Here is a 27,568-nt window from a genome sequence, read left to right on the forward strand (position 1 = left end):
CACTCTGTGTTTGTGTTGGACTAGCCCATTGATAGTCCAACATGAGGCTTGAACTCACAATTCTGAGATCAAGACCTGAAATGAAATCAAGAGTTGGATGCTAGGGCGCCTAGGTGGCTCAGTCAGTTAAGACCTACTCTTGGTTTCATCTCAGGTCATGATCTCATGGTTTGTGAGTTTGTGCCCCATATCAGGCTCATGCTAGCAGAAGAGGCTGTTTGGGATTCTCTCTCTCTCTCTCTCTCTCTCTCCCTCCCTCCCTCCCACTCTCTCCCCCAACTCACGGCTCTCTTTCAAATAAATAAAAAAAAATAAAAAATAAAAAAGAGTTGGACGCTTAAGCCATCCAGGCACCCCTCCCTTTTTGTTTTAAAAACATTCCTATCATCACCACTTAGCAGTCAGACCATTCTTGTCAATCAAGATGCGGGCGTACCTCTGGGTGCTTCTACTCCCTTGTTCAATGTCTACCCCTGTTCCAGTACCACAGTGTTTCTATAGTTGTGGGTTTACATAATTAGTCCCAGTACTCAACAGAACACTTTCCTTCCTCTAGAGGGTATCTTGGTTTTTCCTGGCTTTTGCATTCCCACAAATACCATACAATCAACTTGTCAGTGCCCATTAAAAGTCAGAATTTTAACTGAGACCACAATGAATCTGTAAATCCATTTGGGGAAAGTAATGTGTTTACCATATTGAGTCTTCTAATCCATGAACATGGTATATATCTTTTGATTCATTTCTTAAGTTTCTCTCAGTGTTTTATTAAAGGTCTGGGGTATAAAGGACTTATTTTGTCAGAATCATTTCTATTTCATGTTTGCTATTATTATGTTACTACAAATGGAAATGTATTACTAACTATTGCTGGTATAGAAAAACTGTTGCATCTAGTTACCTCACCTAAATTCACTTATTAATTTTAGTATTTTCCTAAATTTTAATTTCCATGTATATAGGCACTTTGTCAACAAATAATGATAGTTTATTTCTTCCTTTCAAATCCTTATAGCTTTTTAAAATAATAATTAAATGCCATTAGTCAGAGGTAAAAATGAAATAATTACTGCAAAAAAAAAAAAAAAAACCCACATGATAATCTCCACCTCAGAGTGGGAAAAGTTTTACAAACATATTCCTTGGAAAGAATTATAATCTGACCAAAAACAATAATTTTATAGCAAGGGTTTCTTAGTAAAAGGTTGTTATCTTGTTCTGTCCAAATGCTTAACAAAAAGTAATGTTAAAAGAAACATCACCACTTACGGAAGACCAATTTATAATTACATTGAAAAATCACAATAATCACTCAGCTCTGAGCATCTATTATGTGGCATTCATTATGTATTTAATTCTACTTGAAGAGTGATTACTATTGTAATTGAAAATAGAATGAAGCCTACCTTAAGTTGGTACCAAGCCAAAATTTACTTTGGAAAACCTTGTTTTGAGATTAATGACATTTTTTTTCAAATGAAAAATAAAGCTATTATACCATTACCATAACCTCCATAAATATTTACAAAAAAAAAGGGAACCGGCTCTTAAACTTAGCTGCAGACTGGAATCACCTGGAGGAGCAAACGGTAACACTGGGTCCCCTCTGCAGAAATTCAGATTTCACTATAAGAAGCAGACTTCTTCAGTCCTGCTGCTTTTCTATTATTTTTTCCCCTTTCTCCTCTTCCTCACCCTTACTCCCTGCCTCTCTCCTTCTCTTCCTTCCTGATATCATACCCCACACTGCACCAAGACCTCCAGTATGAGATGAAAACAAATGGTGATAATTGGTATCTGTTTTCTATCTCAAAAAGAAAGCATTCGAGGGGCGCCTGGGTGGCTCCATCGGTTAAGTGTCCGATTTCGGCTCAGGTCACAATCTCACGGTTCGTGGGTTCAAGCCCCTCGTCGGGCTCTGTGCTGACAGCTCAGAGCCTGGAGCCTGCTTCGGATTCTGTGTCTCCCCTGTCTCTCGGCCTCTCCCCTGTTCATGCTGTCTCTCAATAATAAATAAATGTTAAAATTTAAAAAAAGAAAAAAGAAAAAAAAGAAAGCATTCGACATATCACTATTAGAAATACTTGCTGTTGGGGCACCTGGGTGGCTCAGTCGGTTAAGTGTCTGACTTCGGCTCAGGTCATGATCTCGTGGTTTGTGAATTCGAGCCCTATGTCAGGCGCTGTGCTGACAGCTCAGAGCCTGGAGCCTGCTTCAGATTCTGTGTCTCCCTCTCTCTCTGCCCCTCCCCCACTCGTGCTCTGTCTCTCTCAAAAATAAAATAAAAAAGAAATACTTGCTGTTGGGGCGCCTGGGTAGCTCAGTCGGATCTGACTTCAGCTCAGGTCATGATCTCACAGTTTGTGAGTTCAGGCCCCACATCGGGCTCTGTGCTGACAGCTTAGACCCTGGAACCTGCTTCTGATTCTGTGTCTCCCTCTCTCTCTGCTCCTCCCCTGTTTACTCTCTCTCTCTCAAAAAATAAACATTAAAAACTTATTTTAGAGAAATAGCTGCTGTTGTTTTTAAACATTCTTCATCAAATTAAACTAATTCATCTTTATACTTCTCTTTTTATTAAAGTCATTAACAGGCTTTGAATCTCATGAAATGCTTTCTTCCGTCTATTGAGGTGATCACATGCTTCTCCTTTAATCTGTGCCTCTGTCAGCCACCATTCCACTCTCTGGTTGTATGAATCCCGCCCCCCCCCCCCCCCCCCCGGACATCATACAGTATTTGTCTTTAGCCCTCTGGCTTATTTCACTTAGCATGATGTCCTCCATGTTCATTCATGTTGTCACAAATGGCAGGATTTCCTTGGTTTTATGGGTGAATAGTATTCCACTGTATATATTTACATTTTCTTTATTCATTCAACTGTCAATGCTTAGCTTACTTCCATCTTGGCTACTGTGAATAATGTTGCAATGAACATGGGCGTACTGCTATCTTTTCAAGATAGGGATTTCTTCAGATCTATACCCAAAAGTGGGACTGTGAGATCATATGGGAGTTCTATTTTAAAATTTTCAGTAACCTCCATACACTTTTCTATAATGGCTTAACCAGTTTGTATTCCCACTAACAGTGTACAGGGTTCCCTTCTCCCCACATCCTTACCAACATGTGTTATCTATGGTCTTTTTGAAAAAAGCCATTCTGAAAGGTATGAAATGATATCTCATTGTGGTTTTGATGTGCATTTCCCAGATGATTAGTAATGCTGAGCACCTTTTCACACATCTGCTGGCGATTTGTAGGATTTCCTTGGAAATAACATCTATTCAGACTCTTTGCCCATTTTTATTTTTAAAATTTATTTTTGAGAGAGAGAAGAGAGAGAGTGTGGGCATGTCAGGAAGGGGCAGAGAGGGAGAGGGAGAGAGAGAAAGACAAAGAGAGAGAAGTTTGAAGCAGGCTCTGCGCTGACAGCAGAGAATCTGATGTGGGGCTCGAATTCATGAGCTGTGAGATCACGACCAGAGCCAAAGTCAAAAGCTTAACTGATGAAACCACTCAAGCGCCCTCTCTGCCCATTAAAAAAAAAATTTTTTTTAAGTTTATTTATTTTTGAGAGACAGAGTGAATGGGGAAGAGCCAGAGAGAGAATCTCAAGAAGGCTCTGTACTGTTAGCACAGAGCCCAATGCAGGGTCCGAACTCACAAACCGTAAGATTATGATCTGAGCCAAAACAAAGAGTTGAAGGCTTAACTGACTGAGCCATCCAGGTGCCCCCGCCATTTTTAATTGGATTATTTGAGGGATCTTTTGTTTTTGCTATTGAGCTGTGTGAGTTACTTACATATTTTAGGTATTAGCCCCTTATCAGATATATGATTTGCAAATATTTCCTCTCATTCTGTAGGATGCCTTCTCATTTTGATTCTTTTGCTGTGCAAAAGCTTCTTAGTTTGATGTAATCCCACTTATGATTTTGCTTTTGCTGCTTGTGTTTTTAGTGTCACATCCAATGGCAAGGAGCTTTTTTCCTGTTTTCTTCTAGGAGTTTTATGGTAGCATGTCTGAGAAGTCTTTAGTCCATTTTGAGTTGATTTCTATAAGTGGTATGAGATGAAGGTCCAATTTCATTCTTCTACATGTGGATATCCAGTTTTCCAGAATCATTTCCTGAAGAGACCATCCCTTCCCCATTGTGTGTACTTGGCACCTTTGTCACAGATTAGTTGATCATCTGTGAGTAATGACTGTTACATTAGCCTGTGTCTGTTTTTATGTCAGAACCCAACTATTTTGACTAAAGTTCCATAATACAGTTTAAAACTAGGGAATGAGATGCCTCCAGGTTTCTCATCTCGAGATTGCTTTGGCTGCTTGGGGTCTTGTTATTCCATTCAAATTTTAGGACCGTTTATTCTATTTCTATGAAAATGCCATTGGAATTTTGACAGGGATTGGATGAATTTATAGATGGCTTTGCAGAGTATGGATATTTAGCAATATTAATCCTTCCAATCCAAGAACATGGGATGCCTTTCCATTTATTTCAGTGTCTCATAGTTTTCAGTGTATACAGTTCTTTCCTCTCCCTGGTGAAACATATTCCTAGATATGCTATTGTTTTCAATGTTACTGTAAATGGAATCGCTTTCTTTCTTTTATTTTTAAGTTTATTTTGAGAGAGTGTGTGTGAGCAGGGGAGGGGCAGAGAGAAAGGAAGAGAGAGAAGCCCAAGAAAGCTCTGCACTGTCAGCACAGAGCCCAATTTGGGGCTTGAACTCACAAACCATGATAGCATGACCTGAGCCGAAACCAAGAGTCAGACACTTAAACGACTGAGCCACCCAGGTGCCCCAAAATTGCTTCCTTAATTTATCTTTCAGGTACCTTGTTGTTAGTACATAGAAATGCAACTGAATTTTGCATGTTGATTTTGAATCCTGCAACTTTACTGAATTAATATTCTAACAGGGTGTAAAAAAAATTTTTTTAAGCTTTATTTTTGAGAGAGCGAGCGAGAGAGAGAGTGTGAGTGTGAGCGGGGGAGGAGCAGATAGAGGGAGACACAGAATCCGAAGCAGGCTCCAGGCCCCAAGCTGTCAGCACAGAGCCTGATGCAGGGCTCGAACCCACGAGCTGTGAGAACATGACCTGTGCCGAGGTCGGATGCCCAAACCGACTGAGCCACCCAAGCACCCCTCTGTGGGGTTTTTGATGGAATCTTTAAGGGTTTCTATATATAAGATTATGTCAACTGCAGAGACAATTTTACTTCTTTCTTTCTGATTTAGATGTCATTTGTTTCTTTTTCTTGCCTAATTGCTCTGGTTAGAACTTCCAGGACAATGTTAAATAGAAGTGATGAGTGGGCATCCTTCTCGTGTTCCTAATCTAAGAGGAAAGGCTTCAGCTTTTCACCACAGAGTATGTTAGCTGTTGGCTTGTCCTATATGACCTTTATTATGTTAAAATACATTCTTTTAATATCTCATTTGTTGTGATTTTTATCATGAAAGGATGTTGAGTTTTCTTAAAAGCTTTTTTCTGCACCTGAGATGATCCTATGATTTTACCCTTCATCCTGCTGACGTGGCATATCACATTTATGATTTGCTTATGCTGAACCACCCTTGCATCTCAGGAATAAGTCCCACATACCAGTTATAATTCTTTTAATGTGCTATTGAATTCAGTTTGCTATTATTTTGCTGAGAACTTTTGCATGTATATTCATCAAGAATACTGGCCTATAATTTTCTTGTGGGGTCCTTGTGTGGCTTTGGTATCAGGGTAATGGTGACTTGATAAAATGAGTTTGGAAATGTTCCTCATTACTTTTGGAGGAGTTTGAAAAGGATTAGTGTTAATTCGTCTTTAAATGTTTGGTAGACTTTACCAGTGGTCTGGACTTTTGTTGGGAGATTTGATTACTTACTTAATCTCCTTACAGTTACAGATCCATTCAGGTTTTCTAGTTCCATGATTCAATCTTTGTAGGTTGTGTGAGTCTAGGAATTTATCTTTATTTTTTTCTAGGCTGTCCAATAGGTTAGCATATAATTGTTCATGGTAGTTTCGCATGATTTTCTGTATTACTATGGAATCAATTGTTGTGATGCCTCATCTTTTATTTATTTATTTTTTTAATGTTTATTTATTTTTGAGACAGAGAGAGACAGAGGATGAACGGGGGAGGGTCAGAGAGAGAGGGAGACCCAGAATCTGAAACAGGCTCCAGGATCTGAGCGGTCAGCCCAGAGCCCGACGCGGGGCTCGAACTCACGGACCGTGAGATCATGACCTGAGCCGAAGTCGGACGCTTAATCGACCAAGCCACCCAGGCGCCCCAATGCCTCATCTTTTAATTCTGACTTTGAGTCCTCTTTTTTTCTTAGTCTAGCTAAAGGTACGTCCATTTAGTTTACCTTTTCAAAAAAGCTTGCTCTTCATTTCATTTATATTTTGTAGTTTTTCTGGCCCATTTATTTCTGCTCTCATCTTTGTTGTTTCCTTCCTTCTAACTCTGGGCTTTGTTTTCCTTTTTCTAATTCTTGGAGGTATGAAGTTAGGTTGTTTGAGATCTTTCTTGTTTCTTAATGTAGACCTTTATCACTATAAACTTTCCTCTTAAAACTGCTTTTGCCACATCCCTTAAGTTTTGGTGTGTTATGTTTCCATCTTCATTTGTCTCAGGTATTTTTTTATTTCCCTTTTGATTTCTTCTCTGAGCCACTGGCTATTCAGATGTTTAGGTTTCATGTATTTGCACTTTTCCTGCTTCCCTCCCATTACTGATTTCTAGCTGCAGAGCTTCATGTACTCAAAAAAGACATTGTGACTTCAGTCCTCTTAAATTTAAGACTGGTTTTATGATCTTCCAAATGATCCTGGAGAATCTTCCATGCACGTTGATAAGAACGTGTGTTCTGCTACTATTCAGGGGGCGGGTGGGGAGAAGGTGTTCTGAGCATGTCTATTAGACCCATTTGTTCTACTACAGTGTCATTCCAGTCAGTATTTCCTTATTGACTTTCTGTCTGATCTATCCATTATTGAAAGTGAGGTATTTACAAGTCTATACTGTTTATATCTTTTGATTGGAAAACTTAATCCATTTACATATAAAGTAATTACTGATAAGTAAGGACCTACTATTGCCATCTTGTTCATTGTTTTCTGGCTTTGTAGTTCTTTATTCATTTCTTCCTCTCATGCTATCTTCCTTTGTGATTTGATGATTTTTCATAGAAGTATGCTTTGTTTTGTCTTTTGCAGACTAAAGCTGTTTGTGATAATATGAGCCTTACATTAAAAATATAGTTATAAATAAGTCCATTTTGAGCTGGGAACTTCAACTGCATACCAAACTCCACACTTCTACTTCCCGCACACATATTTAATGTTTGGTAACACAATGTACATCTTTTTTATATTGTGTATCCATTAGAAATTATTGTAAATATGGTTATTTTTAATACTTTTGACTTTTAACATTCATACTCAAGTGATGTGTACACAACCATCATATTCTGGATGACCATATGCTTACTTTTACCAGTGAGTTTTATACTTTCATGTCTTTTCATGTTACTAATTAGGATCCTTTCACTTCAGCTTGAAGAATTCTCTTTAGCATTTCTGGTATGGCAGGTCTAGTGGTGTTGAATTCCCTCAGCTTTCATCTGAGAAAGTCTTTCTCCTTTATTTCTGAAGGACAGCTTTGCCAATATTCTTGGCTGTCAAGTATGTTTTACTTTCAAAACTGCAAATATATCATTCCATTCTCTCCTGGCCTGCAAGGTTTCTGCAGAGAAATCTGCTGAAAGCCTTTTGGGTATTCACCTGTTTGAAATGAAGTGGGTATTTTTTTTTTCTCTGTCTTGCTGTTTTCAAATTTCTGTCTTGATTTTTGATAGTTTAATGTGTCTTGGTGAGGTCTTCTTTGGGTTCAATCTATTTGGGGACCTGTAAGATTCATGTGCCGAGATGTACATAACTCTTACTAGATTTGGGAATTTCTTAAATAAGCTTTCTGACCTTTCTTTCTCTCTTCTTCTGGGACTCCCACAATGCAGATAGTAGTTGCTTGATAGTGCCCCCAAAGTCACATATGCTTTCTTCACTTTTTTCATTCTTCTTTCTTTTTTCTCCTATGACTAGTTAATTTCAAATAACCTGTCTTGAAGTTAACAAATTCTTTCCTCTGTTTGATCAAGTCAGCTATTCATGCTGTCTATTGCATTTTTTACTTCATTCATTGTATTCTTCAGCTCCAATATTTGTTGGTTCTTTTCATGATTCCTATTTCTCTACTGAACTTCTCATTTTCCTCACGTATTTTTTGTTTAGTTGTCTCATGTATTCTGTTAACCTTAAAAATAAAACTGTTATTTTGCCAAAAAAAAAAGGGGGGGGTTTATTCTTAACAGAGAATTTCAATCTGGGACAAGCTAGCTATGGTAAAACAACAGGCAAGTCTGGAGAAGAAGTCCAAAAAGGAGGCTCTTTTATAGAGGAGGGGGGTGTAGGGAGGGGCTGATGTAAACTAAAAGTGCATTGAAGTAAACTGGGAGCTGGAAGTATAGTGGTTTCTCATTGGCTGAGCTGTTGCCAGGAAGAAACCTTCCTTCCTCTTGCTGGAGTAGTAAAGTAGCATCTACCTGCAAGGTCCCTCTCTTCCTGCTGGGTTTGCAACCCTGCTGGCCCCCTGACTCCATTATAGACAAGGTTTCCTTCTATTAATTTTCACAGTTCTCTTGTAGTTCACTGAGCTTCCTTAAAACGGTTAAGTTTAGGGGTGCCTGGGTGGCTCAGTCGGTTAAGTGTCTGACTTCGGCTCAGGTCATGCTCTCACGGTTTGTGAGTTTGAGCCCTGTGTCAGGCTCTGTGCTGACAGCGCAGGGCCTGGAGCCTGCTTCGGATTCCGTGTCTCCCTCTCTCTCTGCCCACCACCGCTCATGCTCTGTCTCTCTCTCTCTCAAAAATAAACAAACATTAAAAAAAAAAAAAAAAAACGGTTAAGGTTGAATCCTCTGACAATTCACACATCTTCAATTCTTTGGGGTCTGTTACAGGAAAATTACTGCGTTCCTTTGGTGGTGATATGTTTGCTTGCTTTTTTTTATGTTTCTTGTTAACCTCGTGTTGCTAACGTTGCACTGATGAAACAGTCACCTCTTGCAGCCTTTACAGATGGGTTTTGGTGGGTAAAGACCATCTGTGAATGGGTGCGGGACATCAGCTGGGTAGGCTGTAGTGGTTCTAGGACAGGCCCAGTAGTGGAGTCTCCGTGCAGGTCTATCAGCCAACATCAGCATCAGCAAAGATGGCAGAGGTCCTCAACTACAGGTGGCTGCAGTGGCTATAAGGGCTGTTGGGGTCTTCAGTCATGAAGACTTCTGGGTACCTCCTAATGTTTTTCCTCCCATGGGAATGTCACAGCTAAGGTGATTCTTCCTGGCACAGGGTCCAGCTTGTGGGTAGTGGCAGCACTGGTGTCTGAAGTACAGGTGCCTATGGCACAGATATGGAGCAAAAGTCTGGAGGGCAGGCACCCACGGGGATGATGGCCCCAGGTTCCGGGGCACTGGCTAGCCCACAATGGTAGTGGCTCCAGTGCCTCAGGTGCATAAGTGTGGAATTGTCATGGAGCTGAGGTCTAGAGCACAGGTGCATCCGGAGCAGCCAGGGTTCAGCAGTCTGGGATCTGCACAGGGTTGGGGAGGCAGCAGACAGTCCTGGTCCAAGGGTGGCACAAGAACAGATCCTTCTGGGAAGAGGGTACAGCAGAATCTCCTGTAGAGGGTCTATGGCAGCAATGGCTATTGGGTTACACCCACGGCAAAGACGTCTTTTGTGAGGCAGGCCACTGGGGTCTGCCCACTAGCATACGGGTCTTCTGCTGTGAAAGCTGTGGGGACCCCAGGCTGCTGCAGGGGCTGCAGAGTTCCTCCGAGGGCCTCCCCAGAGCATGCCACTGGGGGCCATGATGGCACTCGCCATGGCACTGACAGAGCCCCACCTTCTTTGATCCTAGCCATTTCCTGAGGCCTCATGTAATCCCATCTCCCCAGGGATCCTTTTTTTGCAGTTGTCTATATTTTTGCTCCACTGTGTTGCCACAGGTTCTTAGCTGGACACTTAAGCCCTCCCAAGACCGTTTCCACTAATGGATAGGTGTATGTTTTCATGGGGGGCATGAAGGCTATAGCTCCTACACTGCCTCCTGCTGACATGACCCCTCCCAGTCATCCTGGGGTGGGGGGGTGGCTTCTCTCTCTCTCTCTCTGTGGTTTTCATCTGAGCAGAATTCTCCACTCCTCACGTGAACTCCATTTGTCCTTTCCCTTTATCTCGACAAATGTCATCTCTTTTCCAACATCTGGCTGTGTCCATCTGCTTCACTCTGATGAACACATGTTGGCTGTGACAATGCAGCATCCACCCCCTCCCTTGTGTGGCAGGGAACAGCTGTCCCTCCTTCCAATTCCAGGGATGTGCACATAACTGTCTCAGCATGCAGCCACCTGTCCACATGATTGCTTTAGAGGCAGGTCTGACTCCTAGTTCTGCAGAGTAGAGTCAGGCCCAGAACTTCAGAACCCTTCCGAACAGAAATAATTCTCTTTTCTGCCTGCACTTGACCCTGGAAGACCAACACACTGAGGTCCTCCAGCAATCTTGCCACCATAAATGACAAATGTGAGAGGGTTTTTAATTACCGATTTAATTTTTCTATGTTCATAGCACTTTTCAGATTTTCCGTTTCTTCTTATATAAGTTTGGTAAGTTATTTCTCTAGGACATCATCCATGTTTTCAAATTTATAGGCATGCAGTTACACATAATATACTCTTAACTCCTTCTCAGTGTTAGTCAGACTGAAGCAATGTCTTCTTCATTCCTGGTATTGATTGTGCGTTCTCTTTTCTATGCTCAGTCTCACCAGGGGCATACAAATTTTATCAGACATTTCAAAGAACCAATTTAAGCTTTGTTGACACTCTTTTGTATGTTTGTTTTATATTAATTCATGCTCTTATCTGTTGCATTTCCTCTTTGAGTTTTTCTTTTTATAGTGGACATCACTGATTTTTAGCTTTTTCTCCTTTCTAATATATGCATTTCTTCAAAATTATAGATTTAGCTGCATGCCCAAGTTCGGATATGTAATATTTTCATTTGCATGATTTTCATGTCATTACCATTCAGGATGTTTTCTTGATTTCCATTATAATTCCTTCTTTGCTTCATGAAATATTTACAAGTGCATTTCTTTTTTTAATACTTTTTAAAAAGTTAATTTTTGAGAGAGAGAGAGAGAGAGAGATAAGAGGTAGAGAGAGCACACAAGCTGGGGAGGGCCAGAGAGACAGAGAGAATCCCAAGTAGACTCTATACTGCCAGCATAGAGCCCGACACGGGGCTCAAACTCATGAACCATGAGATCATGACCTGAGCCAAAATCAAGAGACACTTAACTGAGTGAGCCACCCAGGTGTCCTTATGAATACATTTCTTAACTGAAAAACATATGGAGATTTTTTTAGATATCTCATTTTTTAATTCCAGCTTACCCAACTATAGCTGGAGAACACACATTGAATGATTTTGATCTTTGAAATCTGTTGAGATTTGTTTTGTGTCTTGCATACGGCTAATTTAAAAATACCCTACGTTGGTTAAGCGTCCGGCTCTTGATTTCAGCTCAGGTCGTAATCTCACAGTTTCGTGGGTTTGAGCCCTGTGCTGGGCTCCGGGTATTGACCGGGCAGAGACTTCTTGGGATTCTCTCTCTCCTCTGCTTCTCCCCGGCTCACGCTCTGTCTCTCAAAAAAAAAACCAAAAAAATTATTTTTTAAATCTTTAAAAAAAAAACACCCTATGTGGACTTGGAAAAAAATGTGTATTCTTCAGCCACTGGGTGATCTACATATAGACCAAGATTGCTAATTCTATTAAAATCCATTATATCCTTAATGACTTTTGTCTTCCTGTTCTAAAGGTTCCAATAATGATTGTAGATCTATTTCTTCATTTACTTCTGTTAATTTTTGCTTTATGTACATTGAGGCTATGTTATTAAAGACACACAAATATAGAATTCTTCTGTCTTCTTGAAGAGCTGAATCTTTCACCATTATGTTTTTGCCTTAAAAAGCCTATTTTTTCTGATACAAAAAGATCTACACTAGCTTTGTTTAGGTTAGTATTTGCATACTGTGTTCTTTTCCCCGCATGTTTACATTGAACTTTCTGTATTCTTAGGTCTTAGTTTGTTATTCACTTGTTTCCTTTTTTCATATTTGGCAACCTTTGACATTTAGTCCATTTCTATTTAATAACTGACCTATTTGGGTAAAAACTACCATCTTACTAATGATCTTCTATGTGTTCTGCTTGTTCAATGTTACATTTTCTCTCCTTCCTGTTCTTTTGTTTTTTAAGCATTCTTCCCCACTACACCCCGCCACCATGAGTGTGTGAGTAATCTACTATTTTATAATTCTCACAGGGGCATTCTAGAGACAACAGTACACATTCTTGATGTTGGCCCTTCCCACATAATGCAAGAACCCAGAAGCCCTGTGAGTACAATTCCTTCCCCCTCATAAGTATCCCTGTATTTTCACATATTTTAACACAACAAATATATTTGAACTCTCAAAAAACACAACACTTTTATACAGTCAACGTTCATTTCGATCTACCCATGTATCTATAATGCCATTACTTTTATTCCCTCCTGCATTTCTGACATTCCATCCAGGTTAACTGGGGTTTGTTTTTTTTTTTTTTTTGCTTAATAGTATCTCCTCCAGTATTTCTTTAGGGGAGATGTGGATGTGATCAATTATTTTGGTCTTTATTTCGTCTTGACTTACGTAGAATCCTATCACCAAGCAGGGATTCGAAGCTGGCGCTTATTTCTGTTATCATTTGAGGGTAGTAGCATTTGGTGGTCTCCTGGCAAACACTGTCTCTACTAAGACAGGGGCCATCCAGCTCACTGTTGCTCCTTTAGAGGCACCTGCTTTTTCCTTAAGCATTCTTTCAATGCTTCTGTTTGCCTCTGTACTTTCACTACAATATGTTTAAGTATGTTGTTTCTCAGTTTGGAGGCTTTCTTGAATTTGTGGTTAATGCCTTTCAACTCTACATTATCTCCTCAAACTTGATACTGTTCTATTCTTTTCCTTTCTGGGGCACCAATTATATCATGGTTGACTATCTCACTGAAATCTCTATATTTTTTAGCTCCTTTTATTTTTTTAGTTCTTTGTTAATTCTGCCTCCGGCAGTGTACAAACATCCTGTGAGTCTTAGTTTTAACTACTGCATCTTTCAGTTTCACAATTTCCATTCAATTGGGATTTTTTATTTGGGGCATATAAGCAAAATCCACCACAATCAACATAATGAATATACTCATCATTCTTCCAGACGTTTGTTCATGAACTGTGTAATCTACACCCCCGCCATCCTTTTCCTGCCACACTCTCCTTCCCAGACAACTACTGATCTGCTTTCTGTCCCTATAGTCTCCATTTATATGTGATCATATAACATGCACTTTTGTCTGGCTTAATTTAGCCAAGGTCTTTAGACTTTGCTATAGTCTTTAGACAAAGACAATAATTACTTTGAAAATCATCCATGCTATTGTAAGTACCAATAGTTCATTCCTTTTTTATTATGGAGTAGTGTTATGTTGTATGCATAAACCACAATATGTTTATCGGATGGACAGCAGGTGGGGCTAGTTCAAGGTTTGGGCTATTATAAGTAAAGCTGTTACAAACATCTGTGAAAATCCTCATACAGACATCTGCTTTGGTTTCTGTTGCACAAGGAATGGCTAGATAACCAATGAAACCATTTAGGCCTGGACAATTCTTTTTTTTTTGGGGGGGGGAGATTTTTCACTATAAAATCAGTCTTTTTAATTGGTACAGGAGCATTCAGGTTAACTATTCCCTCTTGGATGAGTTTTCACAGGTTGTGCCTTTGTGGAATTAGTCCCTTTCATCTAAGTTATCAAATTCACGTGTGTAGGTTTGTTCATAGTATTCCATGACTATGATTCCATGATTGTTATTCTTTTATGCAGGTACTGTAGTGATAGCTCTCCTCTTTTATTCTTGATACTGGTATTCAGAGATTTATCAAAATTAGTGATTTTTTTCAAAGAACCAATTTTTGTTTCATTAGTTTTGTCTGTTGTTTTTCTGTTTCAAATTTCATTGATACCTGCTCTTTATTCCCTTCATTTTGCTTGCTTTGGATTTATTTTTTCCTAGTTTTTTAAATTCAAGATGAAATCTTGGATTATTGAATTGAGACTTCTTTTTTCATCTAACCATGTAGTGCTATAAATTTCCCTCTAAGTACTGCATTAGCTGCATTCCACAAATTTTAATATGTTGAATTTTCATTCTTGTTCATTTCAAAATGTTTCCAATTTTCCTTGAGACTTAATTCTTCAACTTACAGATTTATCTATTACTGAGAGCAGAGTGTTAAAGTCTTCAACTATAATTGTGGATTTGCTCACGTCTCCTTTCAAAATAAAGCTTTACTGTTAGGTGCATTCATATTTAGAACTGTTAAATCATCTTAATTAACTGGCCCTTTTATGTAATGTTTCTTTTTTTTCTTTCTTTAACTGAAGCATAGTTGACTTACAATATCCTACTTGTTTTGGGTGCACATCATACTGATTTAATATTTTTCTACATTACAAAATGATCCCCGTAAGTCTAGTTACCATTTATCACCATACAATTGTTACAATACTGACTATATTCCCTATACTGTACTTTATATCCCCATGACTTATTTAAAACTTGATGTCTGTACCTATTAATCCCCTTTACCTACTTAGCTCATCTCCTAGCCCCTCTCTTCTCTGGTAAACAAAAGCTGTTTCCTGTATCTATGAGTCTATTTCTGTTTTGTTCATTTGTCCTTTCCTTTTTTGTTCATTTGTTTTTAGATTTCACATGTAAGTGAAATAATATGGCATCTATCTCTGACATTTCACTTAGCATAATGTCCTCCAAGTCCATCTATGTTGTTGCAAATCATGAGCTTGCATTCTTTTTTATGGCTGAGTAGAGTGTGTGTGTGTGTGTGTGTGTGTGTGTGTGTGTGTGTGTGTGTGTGTGATCTTTATCCATTCATCTTTGGATAGACACTTAAGTTGCTTCCATATCTGGGCTATTGTCAATAATGCTAATAATGCCACAGGAGTGCATGTATCTCTTCAAATTAGCGTTTTCATTTTCTTTAGATACATACCACAAATGGAATTTCTGAGTCATATAACAGACATATTTACTAATTTTTTGAGGAAACTCCATGCTGTTTTCCATAGTGGCTGCACCAATTATTCCCTCCAGCAGTGCACAAGGGTTCCCTTTTCTCCACATCCCCACCAACACTTGTTATTTCTTGTCTTTTTTTTCTTCTAGCCATTCTGACAGGCGTGAGGTGCTGTCTCCTTGTGGTTTTGACTTGTGTTTCTCTGATGATGAGAGATGTTGAGCATCCTCTCACGTGTCTGTTGGCCAACTGTATGTCTTCTTTGGAGAAATGTCTGTTCAAGTTCTCTGCTCATTTAATCAAGTTGTGGGGTTTTTTTTAAATTAACTTGTGTAAGTTATTTATATATTTTAGATATTAACCCCTTATCAGATGTATGGTTTACAAATAGCTTCTCCCAAAAGGTTGCCTTTTCATTTTGTTGATGGTTTCCTTTGCTGCACAAAAGCTCTTTAGTTTGGTGCAACCCCATTTGTTTAGTTTTTGTTGCCCTTGCCTAGAAGAATGGTCCAGTTTAATTCTTTTGCATGGAGTTGTCCAATTTTCCCAACACCATTTATTAAAGTGACTGTCTTTTCCCCACTGTATTTTCTTTCCTCTTTTGTCACAGAATAATTGACCACATATGCATGGGTTTATTTCTGGACTCTATTCTACTCCACTGATCTGTGTGTCTGTTTTCATGCCAGTACCACACTGTTTTGATTACTACAGCTTAATAATATAGTCTGAAATCAGGGAGCATGATACCTCCAGCTTTGTTCTTCTTTCTCTAGACTGCTTTGGTTATTTGGAGTCTTCTGTGGTTCCACACAAATCTTGCAACTCTTTGTTCCAGTTCTGTGAAAGCTGCTATTGATATTTTGATAGGACTGCAATGAATCTATATTTTGGTAGTAATATGAACATTTTAACAATATTAACTCTTCCAATCCATGAACAAGGTATATCTATTTATTTGTATTGTCAGTTTCTTTCATCAACATCATGGTTTTCAGAGTACAGCTCTTTACCATTCTTGGTTAAATTTATTCCTAGGTGTTTTATTCTTTTTGATGCAACTACAAATTTTTCACCTTAACTTAAAAATATTTCTGAGACACATGGGTGGCTCAGATGGTGAAGTGTCTGACTTTGCAGGTCATGATCTCATGGTTCGTGCATTTGAGCCCTGTGTCAGGCTCCCTGCTGTCAGCATGGAGCCCACCTGAGATCCTCTGTCCCCCTTTCTCTGCCCCTCTGCTGCTTGCACTCTCTCAAAAATAAATAAACATTTAAAAAGTGCTTTATCTCTCAAAAATGCTAACTATCATCTGAGCTTACAGCAAGTAACAATCTTTCTGTTGGTCTTGCCTTGATGTTGATAGCTGTTGCCTGATCAAGGTGGTGGCTGTGGAAAATTGGGGTGGCTGTGGCACTTTCTTCCAATGAGACAACAATGAAGTCTGCCACATTGACTCCTCCTTTTACAATCAATCTCCCTATGTAGCATGAATGCTGTTTGATACCACTGAACTTCTTTCAGAACTGAAGTCAAACCTCTCAAACGCTGCCACTGCTTTATCGACTAAGTTTATATAATATTCTAAATCCTTTGTTGTCATTTCAACAATCTTCATAGCATTTTCACCAGGAGTAGGTTCCGCCTCAAGGAACCACTTTCTTTGCTCATCCATAAACATCCATTTAAGTTTTATCATGAGAATGGAGCACTTCAAATATAATAATAATAATAATGAAAAAGCTTGAAGTATTCTGAGAATTACCAAAATGTGACACAGAGACACAAAGTAAGCAAATCCCTTTGGAAAAATTGTGACAATAGACCCTTGACACAGGCCTGCCATGATGCTTCAATCTGTAAAAAAAAAAATAGGGTATCTGTGAAGTGCAATAAAATGAGATATGCTTGAATTAGTTCTGTTTTTCGGGGGAGCCTTTATAGTTTTCTATATATGACGTCACATCATCTGCGTATAGTGGTAGTTCTACTTCTTCCTTTCTGATTTAACTTGGGTGCCTTGTCTTTCTTTTTATTGCCTAACTGCTGTGACTACGACTTCCAGTACCACATTGAATAAAAGTGATGAGAGTGGGCATCCTTGTCTTGTTCTTAGACAAAAGTTCTTTTGATGTATTGTTGAATTTCATTTGCTAATATTTTGTTAAGGCTTTTTGCATCTAGGCCCATCAAGGATACTGATTTGTAATTTTCTTTTTTTGTAGTGTCTTTGCTTTGGTATCAGGGTGATGCTGGCCTCGCAGAATGAGTTTGGATGCATTCATTCCTCTTCGGCAATAGTATCGAAAGACAGGTACCAACTTTTCTTTAGATGTTTGATAGAATTCAACAGGCAAAGATGGCAGCAGAGTAGGAGGACCCTATGCTTACCTCATCCCACAAATATAACTCGTTATGAAATCATCCTAAAAAGCCCCAAAATCTGTCTGAAGACTGGCAAATGAACTCCACAACTAAAGGTAGAGAGGAGACCACACAAAGAAGGAAGTCAGAGCCGTGGCTTGGAAGAGAAATGGAGAGTGACTGCTGCAGTGGGGAAGGCACCATGGTCACAGAGACGGATGAGAGACAGACTTACATGCGGGGGGAGCACACAAAGAAAACTAATCCCCATGGCAATTGGCCTGGAAAGCGAGAGGGACCAAATTTTGTGAGTTCTTGCAACCAGAGGGGCTTAAAACCTGTTGTTTTAAAGGTTAGTGGACTTGGCTGAGATAGAGCCTGGAAGGTACTATGCTGCTCTTGGAAAGAAGGCAGGCAAACAACCTGCAGGCATACGGTATGGAAATGGGGATCCAGAGAGCACCTGGGGCACACAGTAGGGAGGTTGTGTGCTCACCTCAGAGTGCATCCCAGAGAGGCATCATTCACAGAGAGACCACTCTGGGAACAAAGGAGCTCTCCAGTGTCATTTCCCTCCCCTGCCCCTCAGCATAAGCATAGGGCCACCTGCGGAAACCAGCGCTCTACTTAACTTGCTTATGCCAAGCCCCACTCCGACCATGCTCCAAAAAAACCGCACTTCCCAGTCACACTTGCCTCAATCCCAGTATAGTGGACCCCCTCCTCCTCCTGAGAAGACCGGCGTAATCCGCTACTCACACTGCATCTCCCAACTTGGGAGTTTTGCTCGGCTACCGTTCTGGCAGCAGTGGCAATAAGGCTCACTGCACAAGCAGACCAGAGCACATCTAGTTAAAACACGCCACATTCAGGCCACTGCCCACAGGAGACAAAGAAAGCCCCTGAAGTCAACTGGTCAGAAAAATAAAGCAGCCAGGACACAAAAGCATAGCCCACACAGCACACACTGGAGACACTCCCTGAAGTGTGAGACCCTGAGGAACGGGGGACACTACACTGCAGGGCACTGTATGATTTCCTCTTAATAAGGCCATTAGCCTCAAGAACAGAAGACATAGCTGACTTGCCTAACACACAGAAACAGGCACAGGGATGTAGACAAAATGAGAAGACAGAGAAATTTATCCCAAATGAAAGAACATGACAAGGCCACAGCTGAAGACCTAAAAGAAACAGATATAAATAACATGCCTGAAGGACTATTTAAAGCAACAATCATAAGGATGCTCACTGGACTTGAGAAAAGGGTGGAAGACGTGACTGAGACCCTTAACACCAAGATAAGGAATAACAAAGGAGAGACAAAAGGCTCAATAAACAAAATGAGAAATATGCTTGATGGAATGAATAGCAAACGGGAAGAAGAACAAGAAATTAATGACCTACAAGACAAAGGAATGAAAATTAATCAAGCTGAACAAAAAGAGAGAGAAAAGAATTATGCAATACAAGAACAGACTTAGGTAACTCAGTGACTCAAGCATAATAACATCTGTATTATAGGAACCTCAAAAGAAGAAAGAGAAAAGGGAGCACGAAATTTATTTGAAACAATAATAGCTGAAAACTTCCCTAATCTGGGGAAGGAAACAGACATCCAGATCCAGAATGCACAGAAAACTCCCATTAAAATAAACAAAACCAGATCCATACCCAGATATGTTGTTAATTAAAATGGCAAAATATAGTGATAAAGAAAAGACACTTAAAGCAGCAAGACAAAATAAAATAGTTACATACAAGGGAAACCACAAAAGGCTATGAGCAGATTTCTCAACAGAAACTTTGCAGGCCAGAAGAGAGTAGCATGACATAGTCAAAGTGCTGAATGGTAAAAATCTACAGTCAAAAATACTCTATCCAGCAAGGCTACCACTCAAAATAGAGGGAGAGATAACAAGTTTCCCAGACCAAAAAAACAAAAACTAAACAAACAAACTTAAGGGACTTCATGACCACTAAATCAGCCCTGCAAGAAATATTAAGGGGGAACATTTTGAAAGGAGAGACCAAAAGTGACAGTATAACTGCAGGAAACACAGAAGAAGTAAATATGAGTATTTCTGTAAATATTCAGTCAAGGAACTCACAAAATAAAAGGAGGTAGAACATGATACCATATACCTAAAACGTAAGAAGGACAAGAGTAAAGAACAGGTTCACACTTGAATGATCACTGACTTAATACAGATTGCTATATGCAGCAAATGTTCTATAAAAACTTAATGGTAATCATGTATCAAAAACCATTAATAAATATGCAAAGAATAAAAATCATTAAATCCAAATAGATCACTAAAGAAAATCAGAAAACCACAAGAGAGAAAAAGGAAATGAAGAATCAGAGAAAATCTTCAGAAATGACAAAACAATGTCAATAGATACATATCTATCAATAATTACTTTGAATGTAAATGGACTAAATGCTCCAACCAAAACACAAACAGTGACAGAATAGATTAAAAAACAAGACCCATCTATGCTGCCTACAAAAGACTCATTTCAGACCTAAAGACACCTGCATATTGAATGTGAGGGGATGGAGAAACATTTATCATGCAAATGGATGTCAAAAGAAAGCTGGAGTAGCATTACTTATATTGAACAAAACAGACTTTAAAACACTGTAACAAGAGGCAAAGAAGGCCATTATATAATAATAAAGAGGACAATCCAACAAGAAGATATAATAATTATAAATATTTATGCACCCGACATGAGACCAGCCATATGCAAAAAACAATAACAAACATAAAGAAACTAACTAATCGATAATAATACAATAATAGTAGGGGACTGTATACCCTACTTACATCAATGCACAGATCATCTAAACAGAAAAGCAACAAGGAAACAATGGCTTTGAGTGACATATTGAACCAGATGGATTTAACAGATATATTCAGAACACTCCATCCCCAAACAGCAGAAGACACATTCTTTCCAAGTGCACATGGAACATTCTCCAGAATATATTCAGTTACATTGGGCCACAAAACAAGCCTCAACAAATTCAAAAAGATCGAAGTCATATGACCACAACACTATGAAACTAGAAGTCAACCACAAAAAAATCTGGAAAGATTAAAAGGTTAAATAACACACTACTAAATAATAAATAAGTCAACCAGGAAATAAAAGAGGAAATCAGAAAGCACATGGAAACAAATGGAAATGAAAATGCAACGCTCTAAAACCTCTGAGATACAGCAAAGGTAGTTCTAAGAGGAAAATATATAGCAATAAATAGGCTTCTTGAGGCCTATCTCAAGAAGCAAGAAAAATCTCAAACAACCTAACCTTACACCTAAGGTTAGTAGAAAAAGAACAAACAAAATCCCAAAACAGTAGAAGGAAGGAAATCATAAAGATTACAGCAGAAACAAATGATTTAGAAACCAAAAAACAATGGAACAGATCAATGAAACTAAGACCTGGCTCTTTGAAAAAAAAAAAATCAATAAAATTGATAAACCTCTAGCCACACTTATCAAGGGAAAAAAAGACTAAAATAAAATTAAAATGAGAGAAAAAATAAATATCAATACCACAAAAATACAAATAATTATAAAAGAGTATCATGAAAAACTATATGCCAAAAATTGGACAACCTAGAAGAAATAGATAAATTCCAGAAACATAACCTTCCAAAACTGAAGGAGGAAATAGAATATTTGAACAAACTGATCACCAAAAATGAAATTGCATCAGTAATCAAAAAACTCCCAACAACAGTCCAAGACCAGATGGCTTCACACAGGTGAATTTTACCAAACATTTAAAGGAAAGTTAAGAATTCTTCTCAAACTATTCCAAAACATAGAATGGAAGGAAAACTTCCAAATTCATTCTATGAGGCCACATTACCCTAATACCAAAGCCAGATAAAGACACCACTAAAAAAGAGAACTACAAGCCAACACCCATGATGAACATAAATCCAAAATTCCCCCCCACCCAAAATACTAGCAAACCGAATCCAACAATACATTAAAAAAAATCATTCACCATGATCAAGTGGGACTTATTGCTGGGCTGAAAGGGTGGTTCAACATTCACAAACCAACCAATGTGATACATCACATCAGTAAGAGAAGGATAAGAACCATATGATCATTTCAATAGGTGCAGAAAAAGCATTTGACAAAGCACAACATGCATTCATGATAAAAACCCTCAACAAAGTAGGTTTAGTGGGAACATACCTCAATGTAATAAAGGCCATATATGAAAAATATACAACTAACATCATCCTCAAGGGGGAAAAACTGACAGCCTTTCCCCTAAGGTCAGGAATAAAAGACAGGGATGTCCACTCTCACCACTTTTAGTCAACATAGTACTAGAAGTCCTAGCCTCAGCAATCAGACAACAAAAAGAAATACAAAGCATCCAAATCATCAAGGAAGAAGTCAGACTTTCACTATTTGCAAATGACAGGATATTCTATACAGTATACCTGAAAGACTCCACCAAAAAATTGCTAGATACTGATACACGATACTGATACACTGATACTGATTGCTAGAGCTGAGACACGAATTCAGAAAAGTCAGGATATAAAATCAATGTACAGAAATCTGTTGCATTTCTACACACCAATAATGAAGCAGAAGGAGAAATCAAAGAATCAATCCCATTTACGATTGCACAAAAATGATGATACCTAGGAACAAATCTAACCAAGGAGTAAAAGACCTGTACTCTGAAAGCTATAAAACACTGATGAAAGAAACTGAAGATGACACAAAGAAATGGAAAAGCATTCCAATGCTCATGGACTGGAAAAACAAATATTGTTAAAATGTCTATACTACCAAAAGCAATCTACACATTTAATGCAATCCTTACGAGAATACCAACAGCATTTTTCACAAAACTAGAACAAACAATCCTAAAATTTATATGGAACTGCAGAAGACCTTGAATAGCCAAAGCAATCTTGAAAAAGAAAAGCTAAGCTCCTGGAGGCATCACAATTCTGGACTTCAAGTTACATTACAAAGCTATAGTAATCAAGATAGTATGGTACAAAAACAGACACATCAATCAATAGAACAGAATAGAAAACCCAGAAATAAACCCACAATTATATGGTCAATTTTTGACAAAGCAGGAAAGAATATCCTATGGGAAAAACAGTCTCTGGTTTTCCCAAAACAAATGGTGTTGGGAAAACCGGACAGCAACATGCAAAAGAATGAAACTGGGCCACTTTCTTACACCTTACACAAAAATAAACTAAAATGCATTAAAGACCTAAATGTGAGACCCAAAACCATAAAAATCCTAGAAGTAAGCACAGGCATTAATTTCTCTGACATTGGCCATAGCGAAGTTTTTCTAGATTCTTTCCCAAGGTGAGGGAAATAAAAGCAAACATAAACTATTGAGATTACATCAAAATAAAAAACTTCTGCACAGCAAAGTAATCAACAAAACTAAAAGGCAACCTGTAGAACGGGAGAAGATATTTGCAAATGATGTATCTGATGAGGAGTTGGTATCCGAAATATACAAAGAACTTATAAAACTCAACACCCCAAAAACCAAATAATCCAATTAAGAAATGGGCAGAAGACATAAGTAGACATTTCTCCAAAAAAAGACATAACAGATGGCCAACAGACACATGAAAAGATGCTCATCATCACTGATTATCAGGGAAACTGCAAATCAAAACTACGGTATCACCTGACACCTCTCAGAATGGCTCAGATCAACAACACAAGAAACAATAAGTGCTGGTGGTAATGTGCAGAAAGGGAAACTCCCGTGCATTACTGGTGGGAATGCAAACTGGTGCAGCCACTCTGGAAAACAGCTCAGAAGTTCCCCAAAAAGTTAAAAATAGAACTACCCTATGATCCAGTAATTGCACAACTGGGTATTTACCCAAAGAATACAAAAACACTAACTCAAAGGGATACATAGACTCTGATGCTTATAGTAGCATTATTTACAACAGCCAAGATATGGAAAGAGCCCAAATGTCCATCAGCTGATGAGTGGATAAAGAAGATGTGGTGTGTACATACATACATACAATGGAATATTATTTCAGCCATAAAAAAGAATGAAATCTTGCCATTTGCAATTAACGTGGATGGAGCTAGAGTAGAACACTAAGTAATTCAGTCAGAGAAAGACAAGTACCATGTGATTTCACTCATATGTAGAGTTTAAGGAAAAAACAAATGAGCAAAGGGAAAAAGAAAGGCAAACCAAGAAACAGACTCTTAACTATAGAGAACAAATTGATGGTGACCAGAAGGGAGGTGGGTGGGAGATGGGTGAAACTGGTGATGGGCATTAAGGAGTGCACTTGTCATGATGAGCACCAGGTGATTAAAATAAAATTAAATATCAAAATTAAAAATTGAGTACTGCTCAAAAAAAAGTTTTTCTTTTAATTCCACTATTGTTAACAGTGTTATATTATTTTCAGGTGTTTCTTATGGTGGAAGTATAAATAATTGATTAAAGACCTTTGTTTTATAATATAAGCATTTCTTGCTACAAATTGCTCTCTATACAAAACTTCAACTGCATGTGTTTTGTTATTTCATTTTTATTTTCTTAATAAAAAAATTCCCCTTCTGATAAAAATAAAAAAAATAAATGCTGGGTAGAATTCACCTGAAGCCATCTGGTCCTGGACTTTTGTTTTTTGGGAAGTTTTTAAATTACTGATTCAATTTCATTACTTATAATCTACTCGGATTTTCTATTTCTTTGTGATTCAGTCTTGGAAGATTATGTGTTTCTAGGATCTTTTTTTTTTTTTTCTTCTAGGTTGTAATGTTGTTTTTGTTGTTATTTTTTATTCCTGGTCATTTTCTTTGCTCTAGAAGTCCATTTTGCATATTAAATAGCCATTCCAGTGACCTTTTGATTAGTGTTTGCATGTTATATCTTCGTCATGCTTTTTCTTTTAATGTACCTATAGCATTATATTTGAAGTTGCTTATAGATAACAATTAAGTCAAATTTTCTTTTAACCCAGTCTCGCAAATCTCTGTCTTTTCAAGGATGTGCTAAGACCACTTACATTTAATTCAATTATTGTTTAGATGTAGACCTATGATTTGTTTGTCCCTTGTTCCCCTCTTTTAAAAATCTTGTTTATTCTTTCTTTTCTTTTTCTTTCTGGATTTTTTTTTTTTTTTTTTTTTTTTTGGTGTTCTCTCTGAAAACAGAATTCTGGGCTGACAGGTTTTTTCCTTCAATGCTTTAGAAATGCCATGCCACTTCCTTCTGGACTCCACAGTTTCTGGTGAGAAATCTGCAGTCATTTAAACACTGCTCCCCTCCAGGTCATACATCATTTTTCTCTGGCTGCTTTCACAGTTTTTTATTTCTCTATTTCTCAGCAGTTTATGTGTCCAGGTACGGATTTCTTTGGGTTTATCCTTTTTGGGATTCATTCAGCTTCTAAAATCTATAGGTTTGTCTGAATGTCACCAAACTTGGGAAGTTTTCTGCATTATTTCCTCAAATATTTTCTCAGCACTGCACTCCTTCTCTTCTGCTTCTGGGACTAATGACACAAACAGTAGACCTCCGTGCCGTTCCACAGTCCGTGAAGCTCTGTTCATCTTTTTCTAAGTTCTGATTAGATAGTTCCAGGTATTTCAAGTTTCTGTCTCCTCTTTGTACTCCCTTTCTTCATGAACACTTTCCACTTCAACATTTGTTTCAAGAACGTTTATAATTGCTTGTTGGATCATGTTTACAATTGTTTCTTGAAAGTCTTTGTGAGATCATCCCAACATCTATTTTGTCTTGTCATTGTTGGTGGTCTTTTTCCAACCCAAGCTGGCATTTTTCTTTTCATGTGAGGAGTATTTGGATTACACTGGTTGGACTGCATTAGTCTGGATTTTGAATACCATGAGACCCTACATCTCTTTAACTCCTATGGTGAAATGCTGATGTTTCCTTTAGCAGACAACTAACCTGGTCAGATTCAAGCTGCGAGTTACAATCCACCTTCTAAGAGCTGTGGCTACAATGTCAGTCTATCCATCAGCTCAGTTCTCAGCTTATCATGTGCTAATTAGGATCAGATCCATACACACACAGGACGAGGGTAAGCCCAGGAGTTCATGAACAACTTCATGGGATTCCTCCCCAAGCTCCTCCTTTTGCATGATATCTCAGATCCATGACACCCCTTTCCAGTCCCCTGAAACCATCCACTTGAACAACTGAGAGGAGCAGAGCCCAGTGGCAGGAGAGAAGAAAGTGAAAAGAGCAATGGTTTTGATTTTGTATCCTTTTTCCCCTGACTTCTGGCTCCACCCAGCAGAAATGCTCTCCACTTCCACTGCGTTGGTTCCTGTTGCTGCTGCTGCCCCTCAGAAATGTTGGGGGTGGGGGGTGGACAGGGAGGACCCCACACCATGCTCTGTGCTTTAGGAATTTGTTCACTCTCTTGCTCTGCAAGGAAAGTAGCGGGCATCTCCCGGAGCCTCCCTGTCTGCACCCAGCACTCACTCCCAGGCTGCACACTGCCCTGACCTCAGGCCAGGAGGCACCAGAGGGAAATGCTATAAGCTCACCACCAGCCCAGGAATCCCTGGAATTCTGGCTCACTTCCTCCATCCCCCTGTTGCTACTTACTTCCCAAGTCTCAAAGAGCTGTGCCGGCACGCGGCTAGGCTCAGTGAAGGGCTGCTATTGTGTGGAAACTCCATATCACCCAGACTCTCTATTTCTTATCGTGAGTCAAGCAGTGCGTTCAAAAGGTGCACAACCGCGAGGTCCAGAACGGAGCTACCCTCCTCCAGAGAGGACCTGCGTGCTTCTGCTTGAGCACACGGCACATGCTCCAACATCACCCCAATGCAGGCGCCATGCTGAGGTGGCTCCTTGCTCTGCCTGGCCTGTCACTTCTCCAGCAGGACTCCGCGCCTTCTCTCCAGCCTGCTGAAGCTTCAGCCCTCAGCCTCTCAGTCACCTTTCAGGAATGGGAATTGCCTCCAGGGGAGCAGGGCCAGCACCGGGCTACCCCACGTCCTAGGTCTCCACCCTCCCCTGGACCCTGGCCTGATCTGCACTGCCTTTGATGCCCAAGGACCTTCAAGCTGACCATCATCCAACTTCTCTCATCCTCAGTGGACGGTGCATCCCGATGAACAAATCTGCTGTCCCTGACAGTAGCTACTTTTTTTTTTCAAATAAGTAAGGAAACTGGCTCCCAAAGGTTCTCTGAGATCAATGAACAGATGAGGGAATTAGGGTTTAAGTTGGGCACGTCCTATGAATCAATGCATCACAAAGAAAACTGACTTTATAAGGGTTTTTCTGCCTCTAGTTAACTGGGTGTGTGTGTATTAAATCAAGCATATTCTTATTTTAAAACTGAGCCACTGCAGACAATGCTGCTGTTCCCCTGACCCCTCATCCAGGGTGGGCCAGGTCCTTTACCTGAGGTCACCAGGTCTGTTTATGGCTGTGCTGGGATTCTGTTATCAGGCTGACCTTTTCCCCATGGGAACAAACCTTCAGAAGTATAACAGAAATCACTGGGAACTCATGATATAAAATGAAAAATGATTTACAAATATTTTTCACCCATGTGCCATAAAGTTAGGTCAAATTACATAACTGGCAACTTTCTCCTGCCAGCTTACAGGGAATTAAACCTTAATCTGTTCAAGTGATTATTTTCAGCCTCCCAAGGGACCACGGAATAAGGATTTAACGATCGCCCCAAGGGCAAGCTTGCTGGCATCTGTCCCCACACGGCCAAATCGGTATTAGTTCTCCTTGGGGACAATTTAAAATCAGAGTCTTAGTACTGAAAGGGACTTTCCCACTCCACCCCCAGAGTAAGCGGAGTAAGGAGGAGAGTGTCCTACAGGTGGGCCACACAGAGGGAAGAAATAGGA

General features: G+C 39.2%; 1 protein-coding gene across 10 annotated transcripts in view; it reads right to left on the reverse strand.

Annotated features, from left to right (window-relative positions):
* Positions 1–27,568, reverse strand: part of WNK2 (WNK lysine deficient protein kinase 2) — a 132,744-nt gene that overhangs the window by 39,495 nt on the left and 65,681 nt on the right. The window lies entirely within an intron of this gene.

Source organism: Neofelis nebulosa, chromosome 12, assembly GCF_028018385.1.
Source record: "Neofelis nebulosa isolate mNeoNeb1 chromosome 12, mNeoNeb1.pri, whole genome shotgun sequence".
Lineage (NCBI taxonomy): Eukaryota > Metazoa > Chordata > Mammalia > Carnivora > Felidae > Neofelis > Neofelis nebulosa.